The sequence below is a fragment of the Carcharodon carcharias genome, chromosome 8 (genome assembly GCF_017639515.1).
Source record: "Carcharodon carcharias isolate sCarCar2 chromosome 8, sCarCar2.pri, whole genome shotgun sequence".
Classification (NCBI taxonomy): Eukaryota; Metazoa; Chordata; class Chondrichthyes; order Lamniformes; family Lamnidae; genus Carcharodon; species Carcharodon carcharias.
Window position 1 is genome coordinate 176,583,653 of NC_054474.1, and position 13,577 is coordinate 176,597,229.

Here is a 13,577-nt window from a genome sequence, read left to right on the forward strand (position 1 = left end):
TTATTTGCATTAGATTTCAGGGGACGGCAGTCTGTGCTAACTGTCCATGTTTATATTGTTATATGTTTCTCCCTTGTCCCGTTGGTAAAATCAGAGATTCCTGAAAAACTGTGGCTGCGATTCCTCAGCTACAATGATGGTGTCATTGGATGACAGCCCTCAGTCATTAGTCTCCTAGAATTTGACTTACATGGTCATCAATTTAAAAACCACTTTACAATATTCCAATACTTTCTTTCCACTGCACATAAATAGGCTGTTTGGTCCAGCTGATCTGTGGTGGTGCCCCCACACCACACGAGCCTCCTCCCATCAGACTTCATCTAACTCCACCAGTACGGCCTTTAATGCCTTTCCCCTTCATGCACTTCTCTAGCTGAGGAAAGTTGGGAGAGTTACTGAAGGAAACAGAGCCAGGCCTTGTGATGGTCACCCACATAGGGAGAAATAACATAGGAGTCTTAAAAATGTACATGCACAAGAATTGCCTCAAGAGTCAAAGGATATGTTTTAATGACAGACCACAGACTTGGAACATCAAATTGGTTTCTCTCCACAGATGCTGCCAGACACCCTGGGTATTTCCAGCATTTTGCTTTTATTTTAGATTTTCAGCATCTACAGTATTTGCCTTTTGTGGTCAAAATAATTGACCCTGGTAGAGTCTCCAGCGTTTGAGAAAAGAAAGGGGTTCACTAAAACCCAAGGATATAAATAAAAAGCTGGCTATCTTCATAAATACCTGGGAACACTTGTCAGAATTAAAAGGCTGGTACAGGAGAGATGGGCCTAATCGAGTAAATACAAATCAGTAAACTTGGGCCCGGATTTCCTGGCCCTGTTGTGTCGTGACTAGACAATACAGATGGCAGGCAGGGCTGGAAAATCCCACCCTTGAGAGTCTCTACCCACTCAGTCTAGACCTCGCACGGTTTTAAACACCTCTATTAAATCTCCTCTCCTTCTTTAAGGAGAACAACCCCTGCTTCTCAAATCTATCACTGTAATTTAAGTATCTCATCCCTGGGCCCATGCTTGTGAAATCTTTCCTGCACCCTCTAATGCCTTCACATTCTTCCTAAGGTGCAGTGCAAAGAACACAATACTCCAGATGAGGGTGAAACAGTGTTCTATACACGTTTATCATAACTTCCTTGCTTATGCCTCGATTTATAAAGTGCAGGCTTCTGTACTACAGAAATTACTAGTTATTTTTGTGTATGGTGTCAGTTTAAAAAAAACAAAACTTTTAAAATGTATTTTAGTGTCCTTGCACTTAAACTTTAATTTTTAAAGAGTTCCCTAGAATAACAAAAAAATGGGTATAATTAGCCAAAACTTCCAGTGGCAATTCACTTGATCTGGGGATGTGGTCAGGTTGGTGGGCAGGGTCAGCTTTCCATGTGATCTCTTCTTAAACTACTGCAAACGATTGTGGGGACACCATTAGCGCTGGACACAATTTGTACTTGAAACTCCTTGATCTTGTGCTGGTTGGGAAAATTGTACTAAAAAAAAGGTACAGCCAGGCAGTCATTCTTCCTCAGGTCTGTAACAAGAACAGGTCACATTAGCAACATTTCAGCAATACAATTTCATTGATTCTTCTCATGAAGGTCAGCATCTGGACCGTGTCCACATTGTCAAAGCTTTTCTCCATAGATTAAGAATTAATAGGTAATCCAGGGTAAGGCTAGGGGATCACACACAGCTCTCAGCCTCAACTCTTAACGGTTCACGATGCAAAACATGACATCCACTTCACAGAACAAAATAAGTGCTTGATGCTCGTGGTCACCCTCTGCCACAACAAAACTAGCCAGAAGCTGGGTCTAACGTTTCCACCAGTTTGCACTGGTTTTATCTGGGTAATCCCAGCTGAAACTGGCCAAACCAGTGCAAAAAGGATCACGGAGTTTAAAGCAAAAGTTATGTTAAAGGTTAAGTGGAGTTCCTGGAATCTTCTGGTTCAAAAAAAAATCAACCATCACCAATGTGCTCAATGCTGTCCCAATTCACAAAACTGATCACCCCTACACCCACCACCACCCCCCCCAGATTGAAATAATGAATGGGGAGGGTTTCCGTAAATATGTTCAGTTGAGGAGGGCCTTCAAGTTGAACTTAAATTTTCATAGGTGTGCAGACACTATTAGGCTTATTTTAAACGTTTTTACATATTTAATATGTCTAATTTACTAAGAAAATAACAAGTGCACACCAATGAAACTAGTAAGTGGTTCAATGAAAAATGTTTAAACCCATTTTTAGTGATTTAGGGCAGAATTATCCCATATTTGCACTAAGTGCTGTAGCGGTCAGGAAGAAGAATATTTTACCCGCCGGCCGCAATGGCGGCTTTTCACACTATGTCATCCCAATCCCGCCTCATTGATCATGCATTCCCGGGAAACACACCCTTTCAATGGCTGGCGGGCTCTCAGTTACCCACCAGGCCATCACCTCGCTGCTTCCACACGCCGGGCACCAGATTTAAAATGTAGCTGCGCGCACACCTCAGTGTTTCCAGCCCAGGACCTGCTGCACAGAAGACATGACCCTGAAAGGCAAGAAGACTGCAGCCCCCTGATTCAGCGATGCGTCCCTGGGATGCAGTGGAGGCCTACCCCAGCTCTGACTTCTCACTGCTACAGCTTGGTGGGCAATGACAGTGCTGGTCAGTGCCAATGCTGCACAGAAGAGAAGGTTGGCCATCCAATGCAGAAAGAAGATGAATGATCTCACCCATACCACCAGGGTAAGGCAACCATCTCACTCTAAACTCACCCACTCACAAGGCCATCACACATTCACTGGCACCTCACTCACTGCCAGCTCAAGGGGCATCATCACCCACTCTCTCTCACACACACACCCTCACATCTCCATCTGGCCTCATCTCCTCTGGAGGCTGCCTCCTCAGCCCTCACCGTCTTGAGGCCACTTACACAGATCAACTTGTGCCTCCCACACACACCCTAGGATACTCTGCTTCCCCAGTACATCTCTCGCCCTGCAGCCTCTTCCCTTGCCTGAGGCCACTTTGTCACCTTCCACAAGCCCTGGCCCAGCAGCCGTTGAAAAGCCGCCCTGCCTTATGGCTGGTCCGGTAGCTAGAGACCCCCTAATAGTGATGTGGTGCTGCCTGTGAAGCCTGGCACTGATGACTGCAAATGCTGTGCAAAGCAAGGTCGGCACACAAACCTCGAAGTCCCGAGTGAAGTGCCGCTCGCCAGGTGCATGTCACTTATGTACAGATGTGAAACACATCGGCGTTCAATCATAGTGATGTGCTTGGATGATCCAGCATGGGGGGAGGGGGGTATGATTCCGGCGGGCTGGGCTTATAATGACATGCGGATGTATTACAATGAAGTTCCCAGCATCAGGAAACAAGGCCTGTCGTTGACAGGCAGATGATTGCAAACTGGTTTCATGACGTGAAACCGATTTTTGGCCTTCTCGCCATATTGTCTGCTTATGCCACCAAACATGCCCACTGCCAATGGGCATGGGGAATTCTGTCCTTAAAATCAAACTACTCACAGCTGGTGGACACGACACTTACTTAAAATGTGATGCAAGCATTTTTAGCTGTATTAATCAAGACGCACAAAGTTACTTCTCTTAAATACATCAATTAATATTTTTAATGCAAAGAACATAATTATTTATGTTCCATTATACTACTCAATTGTACTGGTTCATTTTTTTGTGGTTATGATTTTGAAATGAGCTTGGGCAGAAACTTGAACCATAACCTCTTTGGAAAAATGGCATAAATTTCAAGCTCAGTGTGGGTCCCGATTCCCAAAAACACTCAACTCTACTCTTTGCATAATTATGGTGTGTCCATGTGAGTAGGTACGATAAAGTCAGTGAAGTATAATTTTTCTTTTGTTCCAAAGTTCACATTGTGCTTTTGTTATGACACAGCGAATGGTAAATGCTGAGTTGCTCAAATCCCAGAAGAGACTTGAAACAACTGTCACAACTAATTTGTAATTTGTGTAAGTTTCAAGATGCGTGCCTGGAATTAAGTAGTAATAAGACTAAGACTTAAAGGTTTTTTATAAAACTAGATTAAACATTTAATGAGAGAAGTGATTTTAAATACATACATAGATCCACAAATTACTATATCCCCTAATCAATCTGACTCCCAGTTACACTTTTGTTAAGGCAAAGGACTGAAGTTAAAGCTCACTTGGAATTCAAATTCAACTTGTTCAGGGTATCATGCTACTTTGCTTGGGTCTTTTACAATCTGCTTCTTACTGTAAGACACAGATTGTAAAAGACCCAAGCCAAGTAGCATGATACCCTGAACCAGTTGAATTTGAATTCCCAGTGAGCTTTAACTTCAGTCCTTTGAGGACAACAGCTTGAGGCAAAGATCCTGAAGGCTTGTCACACACTTGTAGGATCTTAAAAATGCCTCCCCTGATGCACAGCCTTTGCTCCTTTATACCTATTTTCCTTTTTGAATGCAAATACCCATCATTTCACTATGTATTTGGACATCATCTCCCTGATAAAAAAAACCCTCTCAAAGCATTAAGTTTTACCAGTAATCTTTGGGAAAAATAAACACACTGGGCAGAATCTTTAGATCGGTGAGTGCGCCGCTGACCGAAATGATGCGCGTTGACATCGGCGAGCGTGAAGATGTCAACACGTAGTCGCGCTATAGTTCAGTCAGCGGGCGAGCACCGGAGTCAGCACCGTGCCTGCCGACAATTCAAAAGGCCTATTGAGGCCAATAAATAATCAATTGTCCTTGAATTTATCACTGCCTGTTCAACCTAAAGGTAGATGGCCAGGCGAAAAGGCCAAGTGGCCTTTGTTTCCAAAAGCAAATACAAATGAGATAAAAACTTTAACATGCCCCTGCTCATGTGACAGAGTCACTGAGGGGACAGGTTTTATTAATTTTTTCCTGTTCTTAGTTTTCAATACGTTCTTCAACTCTGAGGCAGCTCTGCGCCTGGGAGATTTCTCAGCACCCATGCTCATGCTCGAAGTGCACACTAGGCTGGCTCACTCTCCTCCCCCCTGCCCACCACCCCCACCACCCCCCCACACCCGCACAGGCAGGGCTCAGCACTGCCACTTGTGCATCATGCTGGGTGGGCCTTAATTGGCCTGCCCACGTAAAATCATGGAGCGCTGCCGATTGTAGGTGGCTTCCTGACCCTCCCTGCCGATTCCGTATGCCAAGGGACGTCATTGTTTCTAAACTTCAACTGCCTAGGTGACACATTTCACCCTTCCTTTGAAAACACTTTTTTTTTCCATTCATGAGATGTGGGCGTCGCTGGCTAGGCCAGCATTTATTGCCCATCCCTAATTGCCCCTGGTCAGAGGGCATTTAAGAGTCAACCACATTGCTGTGGATCTGGAGTCACATGTAGGCCAGACCAGGTAAGGACAGCAGATTTCCTTCCTTAAAGGACATTAGTGAATCAGATGGGTTTTTACAACAATCGACAGTGGTTTCATGGTCATCATTAGACTTTCAATTCCAGATGTTTATTGAATTCAAATTCCACCATCTGCTGTGACGGGATTTGAACCTGGGTCCCCAGAGCATTACCCTGGGCGTCTGGATTACCAGTCCAGCGACAGTACCACTCGCTATTTCAAAATGTAAATATTCCCTTGACACCCATGTTTTTAAACTTTCCCATGTTTACCTAGTTAACATTTCAAACCTAATATCAGACTAATTCAATATACACACACACCTATTAGTCAATTTTACAATAAATTCCAATAACATTGAGAATGATTATATCTTCTTGACAGTTTGATGTTGAAGGGAAATTGTTTTATTCCTTTTTTCCCTGAGCATAGTTCATGAGGCCAAAAAGCCCCAATGGAAAAGGATATTTCTGATCACATGGCTTAAAAGATATGTGATATATGTTTCATTTTTTGCAGTCTTTGCCTGAGAATTTCAGCAAATAACAAGAATGCTATAAAGAGCAGGAACTTGATATCATGACAAAAGAATACATATCTGCTTACTTCCCTTTTACAACACAGTGGTTTTGCAATGCTGAGTTATTTAGAAATCCTGATGAATTTTTATTAAATAAAATAGCCAAAGCTCTTTGAAGAACAGAGACAGAATTAATGGCCCTGCTATTTTCAGCTTGATACTGTATGTCAAAGCCCTGTTGCAGCCGCAGAGAGAATTTTCAATCCACAACCCATTCTATGTTGGAATAGGGAAGTATTTTATGGAATTGTTCTGAGCATTACCAACACTTATAATTCGCTTGGAAGATTTTTAATGTTTGCAGCTTTACACTAGAAATGTAAACATATTTTGAAATATCAGACACCTTGTGGCTAAGTTTAATGTGTGATCACCCATCACCTCCTCTATCCACCTAGCAGTTAGACATATGGCTGAAATGTCACATATCCCTCTTTTCTAAATGAGGCCTCCTCCTCAAGTCCCCACCATTCCAGATGCCGCTCCTCAGCCAATTTGATTCACTCCATGTGATGTCAACGAATGACTGAGAGCACTGGACACAGCAATGGCTATCACATGCCTTGATAGCACCTCAGCTGTGACGCTGAAGATTTGTGCCCCAGAACCAGTTGCAGCTCTAGACAAAATGTTCCAGTACATTTACAACATCGTCACATAAATGCCGTGATTACAAAACCAGCTCAGAGGCCGGTAATTCTGTTGTAACTGACTCCACAAATCCTTTCTACCATCTACAAGGCACCAGTCAGGAGTGTGGCTTGCCTGGATGAATGTGGCTCCAAGAACACTCAAGAAGTTCAATACCATCCAGGACAATTAAGCAGCTCCCTTGACTGGCATCCCATTCATCATCTTAAACATTCACTCCCTCCACTACTGGTGAACCATGGCCACAGGGTCTACTGCACTGCAACAACTCAGCAAGGTTTCTTCGACAGCATCTTCTAAACCTGTGACCTCTACCATCAGGGCAGGGGCAGCAGACACTTAGGAATACTTACTTAATAGCACTGTGGGAATGCTTACACTATACAGACTGTAGCAGTTCAAAAAGGTGTTCGCCTCCACCTTCTTTCGTATGGCTAGGTGTAGAGCAACAACTATAATTTTACATCAAGGTGGTTGAGTCAGGATATTGTATCAAGAGTGAAGGGGTGTATCGCTGTAACACCCGCTTCGTGTTTACGAGTTGGGTAGTGGTGTTCCATGGTCTGTTCTGGGTGACCACGGTCGTCCGCAGGATAATTCTTAATTTTCCATTTGTAACTCCACCTTCTCGATGGCAATAAATGCTGACATCGCTGGTAATGGCCACATCCTATGAACAATTAAAAAAAAGCATCACAAGGGACCACAGGTTCAATCTGACCAGTGATTTGCTTGAAAATCCAGCACAAAACCATCAGGGCATTTCACATAACCACAGAATCATATAATGATACAGCACAGAAGGTGGACATTCAGCCCATTGTGACTATGGTAGAGCTATCCAGTTAGTCCCACTCCCCTCCTCTTTCAAACTTTGTCCCTTCAAGCATGTATCCAGTTCTCTTGAATGTTGCTATTTAACCTGCTTCCACCATTGTTTCAGGCAGTGCAATTCAAATCACAACAACTTGCTGCGTAAAAAAAGTTTCCTCATGTCGCCTCTGGTTCTTTTGCATATCATCTCAAGCCTGTGCCCTCTTGATTATTGATGCCTCTGCCACTGAAAATAGCTTCTCCTTATTTACTCTATTAAAATCAACCACGGTTTTGAACACTTAACAAATCACCTCTTCACCTTCTCTGCTCCAAAGAGAACAATGCCAACTTTCCAGACTGTCCACAAACATCTCCAAGGCCTTGACATTCTTCCTAAAGTGTGGTGCCCAAAATTGAAGGGAATTTTCCAACTGAGGCCCACCAGTGTTTTATAAAATATTTAGCATAACCTCCTCAGTTTTGCATTCTATTCCTCTATTATTAAAGCCAAGGAGCCCATATGATTTTTGATCAGCCTTCTCAATTTATTCTGCTACTAGAGATTTGTGTATATACACCCCACTCTGCTCCTGCATCACTTTAAAAAATATACCATTTAGTTCATATTGCCTCTCCTCTTTTTTCCACCAAAAAGTATATCTTCATATGTCTGAGTGTTAAATTTCACCTGCCGTTTTTCTGTAATAATGCGGCAGATGATGTATGCTGGGTGGATCAAATCCATGAGGGAAACTTGATTACACAGTCACAACTGTTTTGCAATTTGTATTTAATTTCGAGATGTGTGCCCTGAATTCAGAAATAATAAGGCTACCATGGACTTCAGGGGTTTAGAAAACTCAATTAAACATTTAATAAAAGAAAAGATTTCAAGCTCGTGCATAGGTCTACAAATTACTACTCAAACCCCTAATTAATCTGGCTCCCAGTTAAACCTCTGTTAAGGCAACGGTAAAAGCAAATAGATTTAAACAGGTCCAGGCAAAGCAACACAATCTCCAGGATAGAAAAATTCAAGGTGAATTTTCTCAGCTTTGATTCTGTAGACAGCAACTTAATGCACAGAGGCTGGAGGCTTTTCAACTTGTGTAAGATCTTAGAATGCCTTCTCCTCTGACACAGCCTCATCTCCTCTATACATGTTTCTCCCTTTTTAATGTAAATTCCATTGTTCCAATATGACTTTGCAACTTTACTTATGAAGATTTACAAGTAATCTTTGGGAAAAAATAAACACTGTTTGAGTTAGCTTCTTCCGGCTAGGTGTATCATCTTAATATCTCTTTGAAATTCAAACTAATCTAATTTATCTAAAAATGCAAATTTTCCTCGCACCTCATTCTAAGCTTCAGCCATGTTTACGTATTTAGCATTTCAAACCTAGTTTTTTTTATGCATCAAAGCCTCCAGACCAGCTGTTTCAAATCAATTACATACCCCCCCACAACACACAGACTACCCAAAGCCTGCTATTAACCTAACTTTACAATAAATCACAATAATATTATGAGAATTATTATATTTTCATGAATTACACCAATCTATGTTCTCGTGGAATCTGCCACTATCATCTTTGTTGGTTACTACATTTCTGAATTTCATATCACCTGCAAACTTTGAAATTATGCCCTGAAATTATGTCCAGGCTGTCAATACATGTCAAAAAGAGCAGTGGTCCTAATGCAGACCCCTGGGGAACACCAGTGTACATTGCCCTGCCGTGTGCAAAACAACCATTCACCACCATTCTGTTTTTTGTCCCTTATCCAATTTTGTATCTATGCTGACTGTTACTACGTGTCTATATTGGGATAATTCAAGACTTTCATTCTTCAGTACTCTGTAGTTCTTGCAGTTTCCTGCGATTTGCTTGCAAGTATACTCCTTCATTTCCTTCCCGCTATTTGGTGGCCTATGGTATACACCCAATAGTGTAATAGCTCCTCTGTTGTTCTGTAATTCTAACCAAATAGATTCTGTCTTTGCTCCCTTACTGCAGCTTTGGCAGTTTCTTTGAGCAATATTGCCACAGCTTTGTTTCCCTTTCCTATCTTTCCTTAATGTCTTGTAACCAGGAATATCAAGTTCCTAATCCTCCACATCTTTGATCCATGTATCTATTATTGCCACGATATCATATTTCCATGTGGTGATTTGTGCCTGCAGCATCAGCTGTAATTCTATGAGACATGAACTTACATATATACCCATGTTATTCTGCCTCGCATTTGCCCTCTGTCTGATCCTTCTTATCTATGAAGTGGTCTCAATGTATCAGGAATCTGAAGCCCTCCCTCCTTCACCATTTCTCCGGCCTTGTAGTAACCTCTTATCCACCTGTTCTTATATTCACTAACACGTGGTGCTGGGGGGAATCCAGAGGTTAATACCTTTGAAGTTCTGCTTTTTTACTTCTGATCTCCTGATACTCTTGACCGCAGGACTTCAACTCTTTCTTCCTTTGCCATTGGTTCCCACCTTGACCACGACTTCTCGCTGTTGCCCTTTCCCCTTCCAAAATACTCTGCACCCTCTCATGATGTCCTTTACCCTGGCACCAGGGAAGTAACACACAATGCAGGAGGCGCATTGGCAGTTGCAGAAAGTGTGTCTGTCCCCCTGACTGTCCAAACCTCACTGAATTTCTATACTTGGCTGTGCCTTCTGTGCACTCATTTGCCCCACAGCACCAGGGATATGTTGCAGACTGCACTCCCCCATGGTAGTGTCACTCTTACTGGCATATCACACTCCTGGAAGATTCCTGCATTGTCTACCCCTTCCTACGCTGTCTGTTGGACACTCACTTATTATTCTGAAGCCCGAGTTGCTGCAGGGCAACCATTCAGCTCCTGGAGTATATGCTCAGAGATTCTCAGCCACCCTTATGCTCTGCAGAGTCTCTAGCCTCTCCTCAAGCTAAGAAATCCTGAGTTCAAGTTCGAGCAACTGGAGGTACTTTCTGCACATGAAGTATGTGAATCATGTGCTCTGGAGTTCCCATGAAGCGCAGGAACACATCATTTTCATGAAAGGCTGCTACTGTCACTTCAACAACAGACACTTCATTCTCTTTTGTAGGCTGTTATTTGAGGAGTGAAGGAGCAAAATGTAGGAGTTATCCTCGAATGGGTGGAGTAGAAAGACAGTTCCGATGTTTCCTGCCTGCCCTTCCCACTGATGGGAAAGTGCTGAGATATTTATGAAGAGGATTTTGTTTTGAGAAAAGGCAGAATGTTCTTGCTGTTACTTATCCAGTGCTGTGTAGAAGTGTGTCTGTTAGTCCACAGGACTGACAGAGTGAGGAGCTGGTAAAGATTCTTCTTCTGAAGAGGTAATTATTGCAAGTGGCAGGTAATGGAACAGTATGCTCCTGATGTAATAGTAATAGATTCATTGGTGAAAGGGTCAGGAGCTCAAGAGAGTTCACTTAGGAGAATATTATCAAAATTCTGGATTCATACCTTACACAATTTTCTAGGAATTAAGGTGAGAAGTGTAAGCAAAAAAGTGAAAGGTTAAACAATGACCTTGAAGATATTATAGATCAATTGCCAGACATGTGCATGCGAAACTGAACATCACATTTAAAGCCTGTATTATAATCATCCCTAAAACAGAATAACCCTTCATTCAAAGCATTTGATAAAATGCCATACAACAGGCTTGTGAGCAGAGTTATAGCTCATGGAATAAAATGGAAAGTAGTTACATGGATATGAAATTGGCTGAGTGACAGAAAACAGTAGTGGTTAATGATGTTTTTTAGGCTGGAGGAAGGTTTGTGGTGCGGTTCCCCAGGGGTCAGCATTGGGACTCTTGTGCTTTTTGATATACATTAATGACATAGACATAGGTGTACAGGGAAAAATTTCAAAATCTGTGGATAATATGAAACTTGGAAGCATTGTGAACAGTGAGGAGGATAGTGTAGAACTTCAAAAAAGCACAAAGACAAGTTAGTGGAATGGGTGGACAATTGGTAAATTAAGTTCAATGCGGAGAAATATGAAGTGATGTATTTTGGCAGGAGGAACACGGAGAGACAATATAAAATAAAGAGTACAATGCTAAAGGGGACGCTGGAGCAGAGGGACCTGGTTATTGATGCACAAGTTTTTCTCAATGTGGCAGGACAAGTCAAGAAAGTCATTAATAAAGAATATATTATGCTAGGCTTTATTAATAGGGACGTGGCATACAAGAGCAAGGAAACCATGTTGAACATGTATAAAACACTAATTCAGCCTCAGCTAGAGTATTACGTCCAGTCCTGGGTGTTGCACTTTGTGAAGGCATTGGAGATAGTACAGAAAAGATTCACAAGAATGGTTCTAGGGATGATGAACTTCAATTATATAGATAAATTGGAGAAGTTGGAACTGTTTTCCTTGAAGAGAATGCTAAGAGGAGATTTGACAGAGGTATTCAAAATCATGAGTTAGTTGGACAGAGTAGATAAGGAGAAGCTGTTCCCACTCTTGAAAGGATTGAGAATGAGGGGGCACAGATTTAAAGTCATTGACAAATGAAGCAATGGCAGCTTGATGAAAACGTCATGCATCGAGTGATTGAGGTCTGGAATGCATTGCGTGAGAATGTGGTGGAGGCAGGTTCAAAGGGGAATACAATAATTATCTGAAAAGGAAGTATGTGCAGGGTTATGGGGAAATAGCACTAGGTCAATTACTCATTTGGAGAGTTGGTGCATTCAGAATGGTTCGAATGGCCTTCTTCTGTGCTGGAACAATTCTGTGAATTACATTACAATGGCAAGGGATGTGTCACTGGCTAAGTCAGAATGATGCTTTCCATCTTTAAGAGTCTTTAGACAAGGATTATGGGATCTCTTTCTTCATTAGAATGTGCCCTTGCTGCAACATCAAAAGAATGCAAAAAATTAAGATACAAAACAGCTACCTACAGACCCTCCTGGGATTTAATTTTAGAAGCTAAATGTCAAAGTGGCTTCTTATTTAAACATAGGGAGGAAACATTCCTCCAAGACACAAAAATACACTACCACAGCTTACTCTAATAATACTCCCATTCCCCAAATCCCACCAAAAAGGGCATTTGGAGGATTGTCCCTATCCATTTAGTATTATTAAAAATCTTGATGACCACCTAGTATAGACAGATCATACAGGATAATTACTTGCCTTTAGTTTTCCATAAAAATGAGCCATGTTTTATAATGGTTTCATTCAAGGTGAGGGGCAGGAGGTTTGGTGGGGTTGGGGGTGGGGGGGGGGGATGTTAAGAAAACTTTTTTACCCAGAGGGTGGTGAGGGTCTGGAATGTGCTGCCTGGGAGGGTGGTGGAGGCGGGTTGCCTCACATCCTTCAAAAAGTACCTGAATGAGTACTTGGTACATCATAACATTCAAGGCTATGGGCCAAGTGCTGGTAAATGGGATTAGGGAGGTAGGTCAGGTGTTTCTCATGTGTCGGTGCAAACTCGATGGTCTGAAGGGTCTCTTCTGCACTTTTGATTCTGGTGATCATAAAATGGCAGATGTGGGAAATGGAAAACGTTTACAAACTTGATAACTCATGATAGGATCCATCTGGTCAATGCTAATCTTCACCCACAAGCATTTGATGCTCATTATATAGAACCATAGAACACTACAGCACAGAAAGCAGGCCATTCGGCCCTTCTAGTCTGTGCCGAAATATTATTCTGCTAGTCCCATTGACCTGCACCCAGTTCATAACCCTCCAGACCTCTCCCATCCATGTACCTATCCAATTTATTCTTAAAACTTAAGAGTGAGCCCACATTTACCACGTCAGATGGTAGCTCGTTCCACACTCTCACCACTCTGAGTGAAGAAGTTCCCCCTAATGTTCCCCCTAAACCTTTCCCCTTTCACCCTAGAGCCATGTCCTCTTGTGTTTATCTCTCCTAATCTAAGTGGAAAGAGCCTACTCGCATTTACTCTGTCTATACCCCTCATAATTTTGTAAACTTCTATCAAATCTCCCCTCATTCTTCTACACTCCAAGGAATAAAGTCCTAACCTGTTTAATCTTTCCCTGTAACTCAACTCCTTAAGACCCGGCAACATCCTAGTAAATCT